This window comes from Lontra canadensis, unplaced genomic scaffold (genome assembly GCF_010015895.1).
Source record: "Lontra canadensis isolate GAN:19392208 unplaced genomic scaffold, GSC_riverotter_1.0 scaffold202, whole genome shotgun sequence".
Lineage (NCBI taxonomy): Eukaryota > Metazoa > Chordata > Mammalia > Carnivora > Mustelidae > Lontra > Lontra canadensis.
Genome location: NW_022631196.1, coordinates 388,600 through 407,500, shown reverse-complemented (window position 1 = coordinate 407,500; position 18,901 = coordinate 388,600). Strand labels below are relative to the sequence as shown.

Genomic DNA, 18,901 nt, shown 5'->3' with positions numbered 1-18,901 from the left:
CAAGTTTTGGAAACTGGACAAGTGATAACTGATTTTGTACAATAGAAGAAGCTGAACCCCTAACTGCAGCAAGTCAATGTGGGCTGTCAGACCTGGAAGGAATCCTCTTGGAAATACTTCTGAATGAAAGCATGAGCTAAAACAAAGATCTGAATCAAAGACTGAAGAGAATGGTTAGGTTCCAAACCCCATCCCACAAAGCATAGCCATAGTAATTCCTCCCTTTCTTGACAAAACAAAGGATTTACAGCCTAAACTGGTTTGCAAGGACTCTGGGAGGGGTGATGAACACAGGAGAGAATAAGAAAAGTCTTACTGAAAACAGTCCTGAAACATCCAGCCTGATTCCCAAAACACTAAGATAAAAACTGGAAAATTATTTTGTAGAATGCTGATTAAGCCCCAAACTGCTGATTTTTGTAGATTCCTTAATGAAACAAAATCAGTTTGCCACTTGAACTCCCTACATAAAAGCCAAATAATCAAACTCAATCTACACACACAGCTTCTTAACAGTATTTAACCTCTTAAGTATAACTGGTTAGCCAAGGATTGAAGAGTCTTCACAATTAATGTCAAAGAGGAAAGAAGAAAGGAAGGAAGGAAGGGGAGGGGAGGAAAAAATATAAAAAGCACCTTGGAGGAAAGAAAGGCAACACATAAAGAAAACTTTAAAAGAAAAACTCCAATTAAATTCCTAAAAGAACAGTATTGTACTCATGAAACAAGAACAGTATGCTATACCAAAGGGAAATTCAAAAAATAACAACAAAACAAAAACAGAACTCCTGGAAATTAAAATGTACAGGAATTTTTTTAAAATCCATGATTCCAAAGATAAAAAGAAATAACTTCAACTTATAAGACAAAGAGATGAATAATAAGAGAAGGAAATTATTAAAGCAATAATATTAAATTTTCCAAAACTGCAGGACATACATCTCCACACTGGAAGAACACACCAAACAAATTTTAAAAAGATACACAATAAGGTGCAGCACTCTGACATTTCAGATCATGGGGAATAAAGACAGAAACCGAGAGCTTCTAAAAACAAAAACATAACAAGTTACATACAGAGTCTAAACAAGAATGGCATCAGCTTTTGCAAAAGTAATACACAAGTTAGAAAGTAACAGGATAGTATCTTCAAATATCTGGAGGAAAAATTGTTTAAAACAGAATTATCACAGTCTGCTTACAGAAAGAATATAAAAAATATTTTCAGACATGCAAAATTTTAAAAAATATATCTCCTGCACACCTTCCTAGAAAGTTACTAAAGGCTGTATACCCCAACAAAATGAGTAAGACCAGAAAGATGATGCCATGGTAACCAAGGAACAGGGAATATATAGCAGACAAAATGTGGTATAACGGCAAAAGAAAATACCAAGAAGACAGCTTTTTTCATCCTTTTTTCAGGATGGAAGGTAGTCCAAATCAAAGCAAGACTATGAAGATCTCCAATAGAGAGGTCTCTAATAATAAAATCAAAAGTGTTTGAGAGAATTAATGATAGGCACATGTCATTACACAACAAGTAAAAAGCAGTTAACTTCAAATGAAAAGATATACAAGAATGGAAATGGAATTATATATAAGCATGAACACTGATTTAACAAAAATTAAAATAATATTAAAAAGATTTGGGGAGCAAGGACAGAATGAAGGGCATGTAAATATCTAAATGCTAGTCTTTAACTATAGACAGGGAGCTAACAAATACTACATAAAACTGAAAAAGGGGTCAAGAAAATAGAATATGCAAATAACTTGGGAAATATGGATAAAAAGAACAAAAGATTAGCCAAAAGAATGAAAGTAATTACCGCTGGGGAATGGGAAATGGGAGCCGAGCAAGATCCTACTATTTTTTCTTTATGTTTTAAGAAGATGTATGATGTTTTAAAGCTACATACATTTTTTTAAAAGATTTACTTAGAAGGAAAGGGACAGAGAGAGACAGACAGACAGACTGCAGGTGGGGGAGAGGCAGACAGAGAAAGAATCTTCAAGCAGACTCCCCAATGAGCACAGAGCCTGACGGAGCCCGACATGGGGCTCAATCTTATGACCCCATAAGGATCATGACCTGAGCCAAAACCAAGAATTGGGCACTTAACCAACTGAGCCATGCAGGGCCCCAAGCTATATACATTCCTTATATAGATAAAACCCAAATCATAAGTATATATATTTAAATATATATATTTTATACAGTATTATACAGATAAAACCAAATCATAAGTTAAAAAACCAAAATCATAAATCATAACAAAATATCAATGCACTTAACATATGTATGCCCCACTGAAGATAACTCAGAAACACATGTATTACCTCATAAAATAAATCATAAAACACCTGATGGCCATATCACATTTCCTACCACACATATTAGACAAATACTTCTAATCTAATCTCTCCCCCTTCTGAATAAACTTGATTTCCTCTGAATATTTAAATATTTAACTTCTCTAACTCAAATATTCTCCATCTATCTTGCCCTCTTTCTCTTTTTCATTGACACTTTCCAAAGCTACATTTTCTGTGTTTTTAATGCCATTACATCCAGGATATTTTATCATTTCTTTCTCCTGAACCACTAATCACTCAGTACCATCACTACAAGCATGCTCAAAGATGTCCCATGTTCAAAGGAAAATAAAATCTTCCCTTAAAACAATAATAATGAGGAAAATTATAGACTAATAAGCTCTAAGCCCTTACCTCCCCACCCTCCCAACCAAAAAACATCCAAGAACAACCAAAAACTAAAATACCTACAGGAGTTCTGGAAAACAAAGATCTACAGCAAACAAGCAAACACCCAACCAGGAAAATGTCACAATCAAAACAGCAGTAAATTTCAAGGCATTTTTACTTGGTTTTCCCCATCCCTTCCCCAGTGGGAAGCAGTTTTGGTCTGGGGAATGTGGCAGCCCAGATCCCAATTCCTTTCCTTGAACCACAGAGAACAGACTGGACCTTATCAGCAATATTCTAATCTGTCTAGGGGCTGACTAAAGAACTGGTATGTGTCTCACCTAAAGCAAACCTCAGTAGGGGGAGATTAGCTGGCACTGATCATGAAAGCTACAGAGAGACTAGAGATCTGCAAACACTGAGCATAAGAGATTGGGGCAGAGCCACACACCATACAATCTGAGATTGCAAAGAGAAGAAGGGAGAATCTTTGTAAATTAAAACATTCAAAAGCAGCTATGTATATAGGATATTAAGAAAAATTCCCACACGGGCCCAAGAAACATTACGAGTCCAGAAAACACAGTAAAGACCATAACCTTTCACTTTGGGTTGAAAAGAAAGCTCAGAGCATACCTACCTTATTCCAAAATCCTCATCAACCTGCAAAGACCAGGAAAGACTGCTGTTTTCATAAATACCCATCAAAAATTAAAAATTTCACCAAAAATCAAAAGGCATACAATAAATAAGAAAACACAGCTCACTCAAAAGAACAAAATAAATCTCCAGAAACTGTCCCTAAAGAAACAAAGCATCGGGTGTACTAAACAAAGACTATAACATAACTGCCTTCAATATGTTCAAGGAGCTAAAGGGAAACACGAAAAGAACTAAAGGAAATAAAGAAAATAATGCATGAATGTGACTATCAAATGAGAATATCAAAATGAAAATATCAAGAAATAGAAATTATAAAAAGGAATCAAACAGAAATTCTAGAATGAAAAATTTAATAACTGAATCGAAAAATCAATCACAGGGATTCAACAGTATATTTGAGCAAGCAAACAAAAACAGTGAACCTGATCTGAAATTATCAAGTCTAAGGAACAGAAAGGAATTGAAATTATCAAGTCTAAGGCACAGAAGGAGAAGAGAATGAAGAAAAGGGAATTAAGCCTACAGGACATATGGAATATTACCAAACAGACCAATATACACATTAAGGGAGTCTCAAAAGGAAGAATGTGGCAAAGAGATTATCAGAAGAAATAACAGCCAAAAAGTTCTAGAATTTGACAAAAAACATGACCCTACAAATCCAAAGAGCTCAACTAACTATAATTATATATATACCCACATCAAGATACATAATCACACTTTCGAGAAGTAAAGAGAGAATCTTGAAAGCAGCAAGAGAAAAGCAGTTTATCACATATAAGGGATCCTCAATGAGAATATAAGCAGATTTCTCAGCAGAAACCTGAAAAGCTGGAAGGCAGTGAGTTGAAACAGTTAAAGAACTAAGAGAAAAAAAAACTGTCCACTGAGAATCCTATATCCAGCAACTATAGTTCCTTCAAAAATGAGATAGAAATGAAGATATTTCCAGATAAATAAAAGCTGAAGGAGATCCCTATCATTATACCTGACCTACAAGAAATGCTAAGGAGAATTCTTCAGACTGAAATGAACAGCCACTAGATGGTAACTCACAGCCATGTAAAGGTAAAATAATTTCCACTAAAGGTAAACATGGGTGAAAATAAAAACCAGTATTACTGTCATTATGGGTTGCAACTCTACTTTTTATTTACTACAGGATATAAAGAGAAATGCATAAAAAATCATTACAAATCTATGTTAATAGGTATATAATGTATAAAGATGTAATCTGTGACATCAATAATTTAAAGAGACAGAACTGTACAAAAACAGAGTTTTTACACATGACTGAAGTTAAGTTGGAATCAATTCAAAACACATTATTTTAACCCTAGGATGTTATATATAATATCCATGGTAACCACAAAGAATATATCTATAAAATATTAATACAGGAAGTGAGAAGGGAATCAGAATGTTTTACTACAAAAAAATCAACTAAACACAAAGGAAGGCAGTAATGAAGGAACTGAGACCAAAAGTTCTAAGACAGAGAAAACAAATTTTAAAAATGGCAAAAGTAAATCCTGCCCTATAAATAGTTATAATAAACCTTACAGAAGGCATGGATTGGCAGAATGGATTAAAAAAAAATAAAAGAAAATGAAACAAAAAAACCAGGTTCCAACTTTATGTGGTCAATAAGAGACTCACTTTAAATCTTACAACATAAAAACAGACTGAAACAGAAAAGATGGAAAAGATATTCCATGCAAATAGTAACCAAAAGAGAACTGGAAGGAGTATCTAATGAGACAAAATATGACATTAAGTCAAAAAAGTTATACAAGACAAAGGATACTTTATATCGATAAAAATTTCAATCTATTAAGAAAATATAACACACACCTAACAACATATACACACCTAACAACATATCACCAAATACATGAAGCAAAAATTGACAGAATCTGAAAGAAAAACAGACAGTCCTCCAATAAAAACTTGAGATGTCAACACTCTACCTACAACAAAGGACTGAATAACCAGAAATAAGAGCAATAATAGAAGATTTGAACAAAACTATAGACCAACTGAACCTGACATATATGTGCAGAACACTCTATCCAAAAGAATACATGGCAGCCATACAAAGCATTTTTCCAATCACAATGAAATAAAACTAGAAAACTAGAAATCAGTAACAGAAGGAAAAGTGAAAAATTCACAAATACATGGAACTCTAACATAACACTGAATTAATGATGGGTTAAAGAAGAAATCACAAAAGAAAAATGAAAATTCTTGAGACCAATGAAAATGGAAAATACAATACAACAAAACATACAGGATGCAGGGAAAACACTAAGAAAGCAATTTATACCAGTAAACACCTACATTAAAAAAGATCTCAAATCATAACTATGCTTTAAAAGGAACTTGAAAAAGAGCAAACTAAACTCAAAGCTAGCAGACAGAAGAACTAAGATTAGAGTGGAAATAAACAGAGAATAGAAAAACAATACAAAAAAAAAAAAACAAACAAAACCTGGAAGTTGGTTTTTTGAAAAGAGCCACAAAATTGACAAGTTTTTACCTAGACTGACGGGGGGGAGAAGGGGGTAGGACTCAAATTACTAAAACCAGAAAAAAATGTGGCAACAATTCTATTTATTTTATAGAAATAAACAGTATTCTAAGAGAATACTATGAAAAACTGAATGCCAATCAAATGGATGACCAAGATGGACAAATTCTTAGAAACAAATGCACTATTAAAATGATACAAAGAAGAAACAGAAAAACTGAATAGACCTGTAACAAGTAAGTATACTGAATCAGTAATCAAAAAACTTCCCAACAATGAAAAGCCCAGAAATAGATGGCTTCATGGATGAAATCTACCAAACATCCAAGAAAAAACTGACATCAATTCTCAAACTCTTTCAAAATATTAAAGAGGAAGGAACACATTCCGTGAGGCCAACCAAAGACACTAAAAGAAAACTATAGGCTAATATCCCTAATGAGTATACATGCAAAAATCCTCATCAAAATGTTAGCAAATGGGGGACTGAGGCAATGTAAGGAAGGTAGTCCAAATGTATAAACATCTAGTTATAAGATAAATAAACTAGGAATGTAATGTATAGTAGATTACTACAGTTACCACTGCTGTATGATATAAATGAAAGTTCTAAGATAGTAAATTCTAAGAGGTGCCATTACAAGTAATGAGAAAATATTTTTTTCTTTTTTTGTCCATTTCTTTTTACTGTATGTATATGAGGTGACATATGTTAACTAAAACTTACTATGGTAATCATTTTACAACATAAGTAAAACCTTTACATTGTACACATGAAACTCAACTGATGCAGAGAAAGCCTTTGACAAAATCCAACACTATTTCAATATACAAAACACTCAATGAACTAGAAATAGAAGGTAAATTCCTAAATATGATAAAGGCCACATATAAAAAAACCAAATTGCCATCATACCCAATGGTGAAAGACTGAAAGTTGTTCCCCCTAAGATCAGGAACAAGATGAGGATGCTGACTATCCTATCTATTCAACACAGTTATAGAAATTATAGCAATGGGTCACAAATCAGGTCTCAACTGGTACTGAAAGACTGTGATCATTACCTGCATATTTTCAGATCACAATGCTTTGAAACCAAAACTCAATCACAAGAGGGAAATTGGAAAGAACTCAAATACATGGAAGCTAAAAAGCATCCTACTAAAGAATGAATGGGTCAACCAGGAAATTAAGGATTAAAAAAATTCATGGAAGCAAATGAAAATGAAAACACAACTGTTCAAAATTTTTGGGATGCAGCAATGGTGGTCCCTCCTAAGAGGAAAGTATATAGCAATACAAGCCTTTCTCAAGAAACAAAAAAGGTCTCAAATACAAAACCTAACCCTACATCTAAAGGAGCTGAAGAAAGAACAGCAAATAAAGCCTAAACCCAGAAGGAGAAGAGAAACTATAAAGATCAGAGAAAAAAACCAATGAAAGAGAAACCAAAAGAATACTAGAACAGATCAACAAAACCAGGAGGTGGTTCTTTGAAAGAATTAGAAAGACTGATAAACCCCTGGCCAGACTTATCAAAAAGAAGAGAGAAAGGACCCAAATTAATAAAATCATGTCTGAATAAGGAGAGATCATAACCAACACAGAAGAAATAAAAACAATTATAAGAACATATTATGAACAACCATACGCCAACAAATTAGGCAATCGGGAAGAAATGGATGCATTCCTAGAGATATAACCTCCCAAAACTGAACCAGGAAGAAACAGAAAACCTGAACAGACCCATAACCACCAAGAAACTTGAAGGAGGAATCAAAAATGTCCCAACACACAAGAGCCCAGGAACGGATAGCTTCCCAGGGGAATTCCACCAAACATTTAAAAAAGAATTAATATCTATTCTTCTGAAACTGTTCCAAAAAATAGAAATGGAAGAAAAATTTCCAAACTCTTTTATGAGGCCAGGATTATCTTGATCCCCAAACCAAAAAAAGACCCCATAAAAAAAGGAGAATTACAGAACAATATCCCTGATAAACATGCATGCAAAAATTCTCACCAAAATACTAACCAATAGGATCCAACAGTACATTAAAAGGATTATTCACCACAACCAAGTGGGATTTATTCCTGGGCTACAAGGTTGGTTCAACATCTGCAAATCAATCAACAGAATGTACTACATTAATAAAAGAAAGGACAAGAACCATATGATACTCTCAGTAGATGCAGAAAAAGCATTTGACAAAGTACAGCATCCTTTCCTGATCAAAACTCTTCACAGTGTAGGGATGGAGGACACCTACCTCAATATCATAAGAGCCATCTATGAAAAACCCACAGCAAGTATCATTCTCAATGGGGAAAAACTGAGAGCTTTTCCCCTAAGGTCAGGAACATGACAGGGATGTCCACTATCACCACTGGTGTTCAACATAGTACTAGAAATCCTAGCCTCAGCAACAGACAACAAGAAGAAATAAAAAGCATCCAAATCAGCAAAGAAGTCAAACTCTCACTCTTTATGGATGACATGATACTTTATGTGAAAAACCCAAGACTCCATCCCAAAACTGCTAAAACTCATACAGGAATTCAGTACATTACTGTGACAAGAAGAGTAAATGAAACAAGATGGGATTGGTAGGGAGACAAACCATAAGTGACTCTTAATCTCACAAAACAAACTGAGGGTTGATGGGGGGATGGGGGCTGGGAGAGGGGGGGTGGGGTTATGGACAATGGGGAGGGTATATGCTATGATGAGTGCTGTGAAGTGTGTAAACCTGGCGATTTACAGACCTGTACCCCTGGGGATAAAAATATATGTTTATAAAAAATAAAATAAAAAATCAATGCACAGAAATCAGTTACATTTCTATATACCAACGAGACAGAAAAAAGAGAAATTAAAGAGTCAATCCAATTTACAATTGCACCCCAAACCATAAGATGCCTAAGGAATAAATCTAACCGAAGAGGCAAAGGATCTGTACTCAGAAAACTATAGAATACTCGTGAAAGACATAAAGAAATGGAAAAACATTCCATGCTCATGGATTCGAAGAACAAATATTGTTAAAATGTCTATGCTACCTAGAGCAATCTACACATTCAATGCAATCTCTATCAAAATACCATCAACTTTTTTCACAGAAATGCAACAAACAATCCTAAAATTTGTATGGGACCAGAGTATACCCCAAATAGCCAGGGGAATGTTGAAGAAGGAAACCAAAGCTGGTGGCTTCACAATTCCAAACTTCAAGTTCTATTACAAAGCTGTAACATTCAAGACAGTATAGTACTGCCACAAAAAACAGACATATAGATCAATGGAACAGAATAGAGGACTCAGAAATGGACCCTCAACTCTACAGTCAACTAATCTTCAACAAAGCAGGAAAGAATATCCAATGGAAAAAAGACAGTCTCTTCAACAAATGGTGTTGGGAAAATTGGACAGCCACATGCAGAAGAATGAAACTGGACCATATTCTTACACCATACACAAAAAAAGACTCAAAATGGACGAAAGACCTAAATGTGAGACAGGAATCCATCAAAATCCTTGAGGAGAACACAAGGAGTAACCTCTTTGATCTCAGTTGCAGCAACTTCTCCTAGAAACATTGCCAAAGCCAAGGGAAACAAAGGTAAAAATGAACTATTGGGACTTCATCAAGATATAAAGCTTTTGCACAGCAAAGAAAAGTCAATAAAACCAAAAGACAACAGACAGAATGGAAGAGGATGTTAGCAAATGACGTATCAGATAAAGGGCTAGTACCCAAAATCTATGAAGAATTTATCAAACTCAACACCCAAAGAATAAATAATCCAATGAAGAAGTGGGCAGAAGATATGAACAGACATTTCTCTAAAGGAGACATTCAAATGCCTAGGAGACAAATGAAAAAGTGCTCTACATGACACGGCACCAGGGAAATACAAATCAAAACCACGACGAGAGACCACCTCCCATCAATCAGAATAGCTGAAATTAACAAATCCTGGTGTGGATGCAGAGTAAGGGGGAACCCTCCTATACTGCTGGTGGCAATGCAAGCTGGCGCACACACACACACATACACAGAGGAATATTATGCAGCCATCAAAAGGTGAAATGTTGACATTTGCAATGACATGGATGGAACTAGAGGGTATTATGCTAAGTGAAATAAGTCAATCAGAGAAAGACAACTGTCATATGATGTAACTGATATGTGGAACTTAAGAAACAAGCATATGATCTTAGAGGAAGGTGAAAAAATGAAACAAGACAAAACCAGAGAGGGAGACAAACCATAGAGACTCTTAATCATAGGAAACAAACTGAGGGTTCCCGATGGCGGGGGGGCGGGGAGAGTGGTGAAAAGATGGGATTGCTGGATGGTGGACACTGGGGATGGTATGTGCGATGGTGAGCGTTATAAATTGTTTAAGACTGATGAATCACAGACCTATGCCCCTGAAACAAGGAATACATTATATGTTAATAATATAAATATGTAAATTAAAAAGAAAAGAGTCCATGGGGTCGGGGGGTAGTTATAACGAGAGCAATTAGGCAAGGAAAAAAAATAAAAAGCATCCAAATTGGAAGGGAAGAAGTAAAATTATCTCTACTGGCAGATGATATGATCTTATATGTAGAAAACCTGAAATATTACCCACACATAGACACGCAGCTTAAAAACATAAATTCAGCAAAGTTGCAGGATATAAAATAAGCACTCAAAAATAAGTTGCATTTCTATACACCAGTAATAAATAATCTGAAAAGAAAATTAAGAAAATAATTTCCATTCACAATACCATTAGTAGTAAGTTTAGCCTAGAAGACACAAGACTTACTGTGTTGCTGAAATAATTTAAAGACACAAGTAAATAGACATCTTGTGTTCATGGATTAGAGGGCATAATATTAAGATACCATTTTACCCAAAGCAATCTACAAATTCAACACAATCCCTATCAAAATCACAACATTTTTGCTGAAATAGAAGAAATCCATCCCCAAATTCATATGTAATCTTGAGAAACCCTGAACAGCCGAACAATCTTGAAAAAGATCAAAGTTGGAGATCTCACACTATTTGATTTTAAAACTTTCTATAAAGGTAGGTAATCAAAATGATATAATACTGTCACTAAGACAAACATATAGATCTTAAAACAAGGTAGAGAATCCAGAAATAAATCTTCCCATACATACCCACACAATTTTCAACAACAGTGTCAAACCATTCAATGCAGGTAAACATTGGATAGCCACGTGCAAAAGAATGAAGCTGGACCCTTACTTTACACAATATACAAAAAAATTAACTCAAAATGTATGAAAGACCTAAAGGAAAGCTGAAACTGAAATTCTTAGAAGAAAACATAGGGGAAAAGCTTCATGACTTTGGAGTTGGCAATTTCTTGGACATACACTAAAAGTATAAGCAAGAAAAGAAAAAAAAACAAACTGTACTTCATCAAAATTTAAATCTTTAGTGCATCAAAGAACATTATCAATATAGTGAAAAGATAATCCATAGAATGGAGAAAATATCTGCAAATCATAAATAAGGTACTAATATCCAGATTATGTAAGAATTTATACAACTCAATGACAAAGACAATCCAATTTAAAAACGGGCAAAGGACTTGAACTGACCTCTCTCCATAAATTTTTCTGCAAATAGCCAATAAGCACATGAAAAATACTTAACAAACATCCTGAAGTCCTTAAAAAACTGGAATTCAAAACCTTTAGGATGGTTATTGCCAAAGAAACAGTAAATTACAGTATATCCAACTAACACTCTGCAGCCATTAAAAGAAGACAGAAAGATGCAAAAAAGATGCAAAAAAAAAAAAAAGATTGGATAAAATGACAGGACCCATCCATATGTTGTCTATAAGAGACCCATTTTGAACCTAAAGATACACCCAGACTGAAAGTGAAGGGATGGAGAAGCATCTTTCATGCCAATGGGCCTCAAACAAAGGCTGGGGTAGCGATTCTCATATCAGATAAATTATATTTTAAACTAAAGACAGTAGTCAGAGATACAGAAGGACACTACATCATTCTTCAAGGGACTATCCACCAAGATGATCTAAAAATTGTAACTATCTATGCCCCCAATATGGGAGCAGCCAATTACATAAGAAAACTGTTAATCAAGATAAAGAGTCATATTGATATGAATACATTAATAGTAGGAGATCTTAACATGCCTCTCTCAGAAATAGATCATCGAAGCAGAAAAGCAATAAAGAAACAAGAGCATTGAATGACACATTGGACCAGATGGACCTCATAGATATATACAGAACATTCCACCTTAAAACAACAGAATACTCATTCTTCTCAAGTGCACATGGAACCTTCTCAAGAATAGACCACATACTGGGTCACAAATCAGGATTCAACCGATACCAAAAGACTGAGATTACTCCCTGCATATTCTCAGATCACAATGCTTTGAAACTGGAGCTCTATCACAAGGAAAAGTTCAGAAGGAACTCAAACACCTGGAAGCTAAAGACCACCTTGCTTAAGAATGCTTGGATCAACCAGGAGATCAAAGAAGAACTGAAACAATTCATGGAAACCAATGAGAATGAAGACACTTCGGTCCAAAACCTATGGGATACAGCAAAGGCGGTCCTAAGGGGGAAATACATAGCCATCCAAGCCTCCCTCAAAAAAATTGAAAAATCCAGAACATACCAGCTGTCTCTACACCTTAAAGAACTGGAGAATCAACAACAAATCAAACCAACTCCACACATAAAAAGGGAAATAATCAAGATTAGAGCTGAGATCAATGAGGTAGAAACCAGAGATACAGTAGAACGTATCAATGAAACTAGAAGTTGGTTTTTTGAAAGAATCAATAAGATCAATAAACCATTGGCCACACTAATACAAAAGAAGAGAGAAAGCCCAAATTAATAAATTATGAATGAAAAGGGAGAGATCACAACTAACATCAAGGAAGTAGAAACAATCATCAGAAGTTATTATCAACAGTTATATGCCAATAAGCTAAGCAACCTAGATGAAATGGATGCATTCCTGGAAAACTATAAACTCCCAAAATTGAACCAGGAAGAAATCGACAACCTAAATAGACTGATATCTAGTAACGAGATTGAAGCAGTGATCAAAACCCCCCCAAAAAACAAGAGCCCAGGACCGGATGGATTCCCTGGGGAATTCTACCAAACTTTCAAAGAAGAAATAACACCTATTTTCCTGAAGCTGTTTCAAAAAATTGAAGCAGAAGGAAAACTTCCAGACTCTTTCTATGAAGCCAGCATTACCCTGATCCCCAAACCAGGCAAAGACCCTACCAAAAAGGAGAATTTCAGACCAATATCACTGATGAATATGGATGCGAAGATTCTTAACAAGATCCTAGCAAACAGGATCCAACAGCACATTAAAAAGATTATCCACCATGACCAGGTGGGATTCATTCCTGGGCTACAAGGATGGTTCAACATTCGCAAATCAATCAATGTGAAAGAACAAATTAATAAGAAAAGAGAGAAGAACCACATGGTCCTCTCGATGCAGAAAAAGCATTTAACAAAATCCAGCACTCGTTCCTGATTAAAACGCTTCAAAGTATAGGGATAGAGGGAACATTCCTGAACTTCATCAAATCTATCTATGAAAGACCCACAGCAAATATCATCCTCAATGGGAAAAAGCTTGCAGCCTTCCCGTTGAGATCAGGAACACGACAAGGATGCCCACTCTCACCACTCTTGTTCAACATAGTATTAGAAGTCCTAGCAACAGCAATCAGACAACAAAGAGAAATAAAAGGTATCCAAATTGGCAATGAAGAAATCAAACTCTCTCTCTTCACAGATGACCTGATTCTTTATATGGAAAACCCAAAAGACTCCACCCCCAAACTACTAGAACTCATACAGCAATTCAGTAACGTGGCAGGATACAAAGTCAATGTACAGAAATCAGTGGCTTTCTTACATACTAACAATGAAAATACAGAAAGGGAAATTAGAGAATCGATTCCATCTACTATAGCACCAAGAACCATAAGATACCTGGGAATAAACCTAACCAAAGAGGTAAAGGATCTGTACTCGAGGAATTACAGAACACTCATGAAAGAAATTGAAGAAGACACAAAAAGATGGAAGACCATTCCATGCTCTTGGATCGGAAGAATAAACATTGTTAAAATGTCTATACTGCCTAGAGCAATCTATACTTTTAATGCCATTCCGATCAAAATTCCACCGGTATTCCTCAAAGAGCTGGAGCAAATAATCCAAAAATTTGTATGGAACCAGAAGAGACCCCAAATTGCTAAGGAAATGTTGAAAAACAAAAATAAAACTGGGGGCATCACGTTACCTGATTTCAAGCTTTACTACAAAGCTGTGATCACCAAGACAGCATGGTACTGGCATAAAAACAGACACATAGACCAGTGGAACAGAGTAGAGAGCCCAGATATGGACCCTCAACTCTATGGTTATTCTTCGACAAAACAGGAAAAAATATACAGTGGAAAAAAGACAGTCTCTTCAATAAATGGTGCTGCGAAAACTGGGCAGCTATATGTAGAAGAATGAAACTCGACCATTCTCTTACACCGTACACAAAGATAAACTCAAAATGGATAAAAGACCTCAACGTGAGACAGGAATCCATCAGAATCCTAGAGGAGAACATAGGCAGTAATCTCTTCAATATCAGCCACAGCAACTTCTTTCAAGAGATGTCTCCAAAGGCAAAGGAAACAAAAGCAAAAATAAACTTTTGGGACTTCATCAAGATCAAAAGCTTCTGCACAGCAAAGGAAACAGTCAACAAAACAGAGAGGCAACCCACGGAATGGGAGAAGATATTTGCAAATGACAGTACAGACAAAAGATTGATATCCAGGATCTATACAGAACTCCTCAAACTCAACACACACAAAACAGATAATCATATCAAAAAATGGGCAGAAGATATAAACAGACACTTCTCCAATGGAGACATACAAATAGCTATCAGACACATGAAAAAATGTTCATCATCGCTAGCTATCAGGGAGATTCAAATTAAAACCACATTGAGATATCACCTTACACCAGTTAGAATGGCCAAAATTAGCAAGACAGGAAACAACATGTGTTGGAGGGGATGTGGAGAAAGGGGAACCCTCTTACACTGTTGGTGGGAATGCAAGTTGGTGCAGCCACTTTGGAGAACAGTGTGGAGATTCCTCAAGAAATTAAAAATAGAGCTTCCCTATGACCCTGCAATTGCACTACTGGGTATTTACCCCAAAGATACAGATGGAGTGAAAAGAAGGGCCATCTCTACCCCAATGTTTATAGCAGCAATGGCCACGGTTGCCAAACTGTGGAAAGAACCAAGATGCCCTTCAACGGACGAATGGATAAGGAAGATGTGGTCCATATACACTATGGAGTATTATGCCTCCATCAGAAAGGATGAATACCCAACTTTTGTAGCAACATGGACGGGACTGGAAGAGATTATGCTGAGTGAAATAAGTCAAGCAGAGAGAGTCAATTATCATATGGTTTCACTTATTTGTGGAACATAACAAATAGCATGGAGGACATGGGGAGTTAGGAGAAGGGAGCTGGGGGAAATTGGAAGGGGAGGTGAACAACGAGAGACTATGGACTCTGAAAAACAATCTGAAGGGTTTGAAGAGGTGGGGGGGGTGGGAGGCTGGGGGAACCAGGTGGTGGGTATTAGAGAGGGCACGGATTGCATGGCGCACTGGGTGTGGTACAAAAACAATGAATGCTGTTATGCTGAAAATAAATTTTAAAAAATGATTAAAAAAAAGTGTGCTACCTTTTGAGTGGTTGTGTATATAATGAGTTGAGAATGCCTAAGTCTACAAGATGTGAACACACAAAATGGTAAGATACTGATAATAATGCCTCCAAGTTGGCCAAGTGAATGATAAAAGAAAAAGGGACACTTATTTTTCAATAAAATCCTTTAAATTTTGTATCCTGTCCAAATACAATCTTTTCAAAAAAATTAAGTCACTTTCCATTCTTCCCCATACCTTCCCTAGCCCTAAGCAACCACTAATATACTTTTCATTTCATATACTTACCTATTTTAAATATTTCATACAAGTGGAATCATATATAGTCTTTTGTAGCTGGCTTTTTTCATTTATCATAATTTCTTTTTCTTGCCGAACATTCACATTTATCCATTCACTAGATGATAGACATTTGGGTTGTTTACATTTTTTGGCTATTATAAATTATACTAATATTCACATACAAGCTTCTGTGCAGACGTATGTTTTTACTTTCCCTTGGGTATAATAGTATCTAGGTGTGGAACATGGCTAGATGGTAACTCAATGTTTAACTTCATGGAAAATTCCAAACTGTTTTCCAAAGTGGCTAGCTATACCAATTTACATTCCCACCAGCGACATATGAGCCTTGCAATTTTCCACAACCTGACCAATACAAGTTATTGTCTATTTTATTATAGCTATTATAGGAGGGATAAAATGTTATTTCATCGTGATTTTGATTACCAATTCATTTTTGACAAAAGTGCAAAGGCAACTGAATGGAGAAAGGACTTCCAACAAATGATTTGAGAAAAACTGGCATCTATACGTAAAAAGACTGAACACCCTGAACTAAACCTCACACCTTCTACAAAAATTAACTTAAAATGGATCAGAGATCCAAGTGCAAAATGTTCAATAAACATTTTACAGAAGAAAACACAGGAGAAAATCTTCATGAACTGAGTGTAGGCAAAGCGTATGACACCAAACAAATGATCCATAAAACAAAAAAGTAATAAACTGGACTTCAAAATTAAAAGTTTTTGTTCTGGAAATACAACGTTGAGAGAATAAAAAAATAAGCAGCATACTGGGAGAAGATATATGCAAATCACACACTTAACGAAAGACTTATATCCAGAATATATGAATAATTCTCAAAACTCAAGAGTAAGAAAAAATACAACCAAATTTTTACAAATGGGCAAAAGACTTCAACAGATCAAAGAGGACAGATACACACACAGATGGCAGGAAAGTACATGAATCAATGCTGAACATCATTAGCCATGAGGAAAATGCAAATTGAAACTGCCACACATCTACTGAAATGGCTTAAATTTTTAAAACTAAAATGCTAGTAAGGATACAAAGCTACTAGGACTCTCACACCCTGCTGGGATTGGGAGAATGTGAAACAACAGTGTTTTTAGAAAATAGCTCGAAATTTCTTAAAAACTGAAAACGCACTCACCATATATGACCGAGCAATCCCACTTGCAGGTATTTACCAACAGTGATGAAAATTTATAGTAACACAAAAACATAAAGGTTTATAGCAGCTCTGTTCATAACTTCAGAAAATGAAAGCAAACCAAATGTCCTCCAATGGATAAGTAGAAAAACTGGGGTATGTGCATATAATGGAACAATACTCAGCAGTAAAAACAAATGACTTTCTGATATACAGAACAACTCCGATGAGGCATTATGGTGAATGAAAGCAGTCAGTCTCAAAAGGTTATGTGGTAGAGGACTCCATTTATATGACATTCTGGAAAAGGTGAAATTAATAGTGATAGAGACAGTTTAGTGATTGTCAGGCCTTACAGGCAGAGGCAGGGTGTGACCACATTCTATGTGAGAGGGAGTTTCCGGTATAATCCTGTGCCCTGACTATTGTATCCTATATCCTATTGTATATTCTGACACTGGCAATGGTTAAACAAATCTTTACTTGTGTTGTAACTCATGGAACAGTTACCAAATAAAGTCAATTTCACTCTGATAACCTTAAAATTTTTTTTTTAAACTTTAAAAAGCTGGTCATATTTATGTTAAGTGGCAAAAATACAAGATGTGAGCACAAAGAATAGGGCACTCTTAAAAAAAATCAGCTTCCTCAGAGACACCTCCTCTGGGAATCATTCTGTACTTGTGTTAAATCCATTTTGTCCTTCATTTTGACTACTTTTTAAACATGCAATAACCTCCCTTCCATCTTTCCCAATTGCCCTGTCAATAGTGAGATAGGAGCATGCCTTTAACTTGTACATTTTTTTTGCTCCATAAGAGAAACAATTTTCTTAATAAATGTTAAATATATAACAATATACCTAAACATTCCTTTAGTTATTAAAATAGTATAAAACTGTGTGAATAAAACAACTTTTTAGAATTTATAATAGGTTCTCAAACATAATTCATACGTACATATTCTAAAAATTATTTTAAATAAACACTGATCCCAAAAGTCATCATGTTTGGTTCGTTCCCAAAATCATTTTTAACAATGGAGAGTGATCTACCAAAAACTACTTCTCTATTCAAGAGCTCTACTTCTATTCTATTAAAAGTATTCTCCCAGGGTGCCTGGGTGGTTCAGCTGGTTGAACGGCCGACTCTTGATTTCAGTTCAGGTCATGATGCCGGGGTTGTGTGATCAAGCCTAGTTTTGGAGTCCATGCTCAGTGGGGCGTCTGCTTGAGATTCTTTTTCCCCCTCTACCTTTGTCCCTCCCCTTCTCGCACCTGAAAGCATGTGCGCATGCTCTCTAAAATAAATACATCTTAAAAAAAAAAAAAAAGTATTTTCCCGTTACTATATTATGTCATAACTGATTCTAAAGATTTCTTTGCTGAAATATCCACATGAAAATCAGAGTGAATAAACTTTAACAGACGATGGACTGATTTCATATCAGCAGAGCTACCCCAGTAAATAAGAAAGCTTTCCCGATTAAGAAAGGCCTTTAAGAAAGAATTATGCTCATTCTTTTTCCTCTAACGTACATGACTTATTTTAGTGTAGTAATGCCAAAAGAATTATCATTGCTAGAAATTATATACAGGCCTAACAATAAGATTCTGATTAGTGTCACAAATGATCAAATATGTTATCAATTATAAACTTATAGGAGCTGATTTGCAATTAGAGTGTCCAAATATAGATCCCACAATTTCACTGAGTAAATGAGTTCTC

The 18,901-nt window shown here is 35.4% G+C and overlaps 1 protein-coding gene across 2 annotated transcripts in view; it reads right to left on the bottom strand.

Annotated features, from left to right (window-relative positions):
* The window catches only part of URI1 (URI1 prefoldin like chaperone), a 74,081-nt gene that overhangs the window by 15,655 nt on the left and 39,525 nt on the right, over positions 1-18,901 (bottom strand). The gene's annotated exons all lie outside the window — the stretch shown is intronic.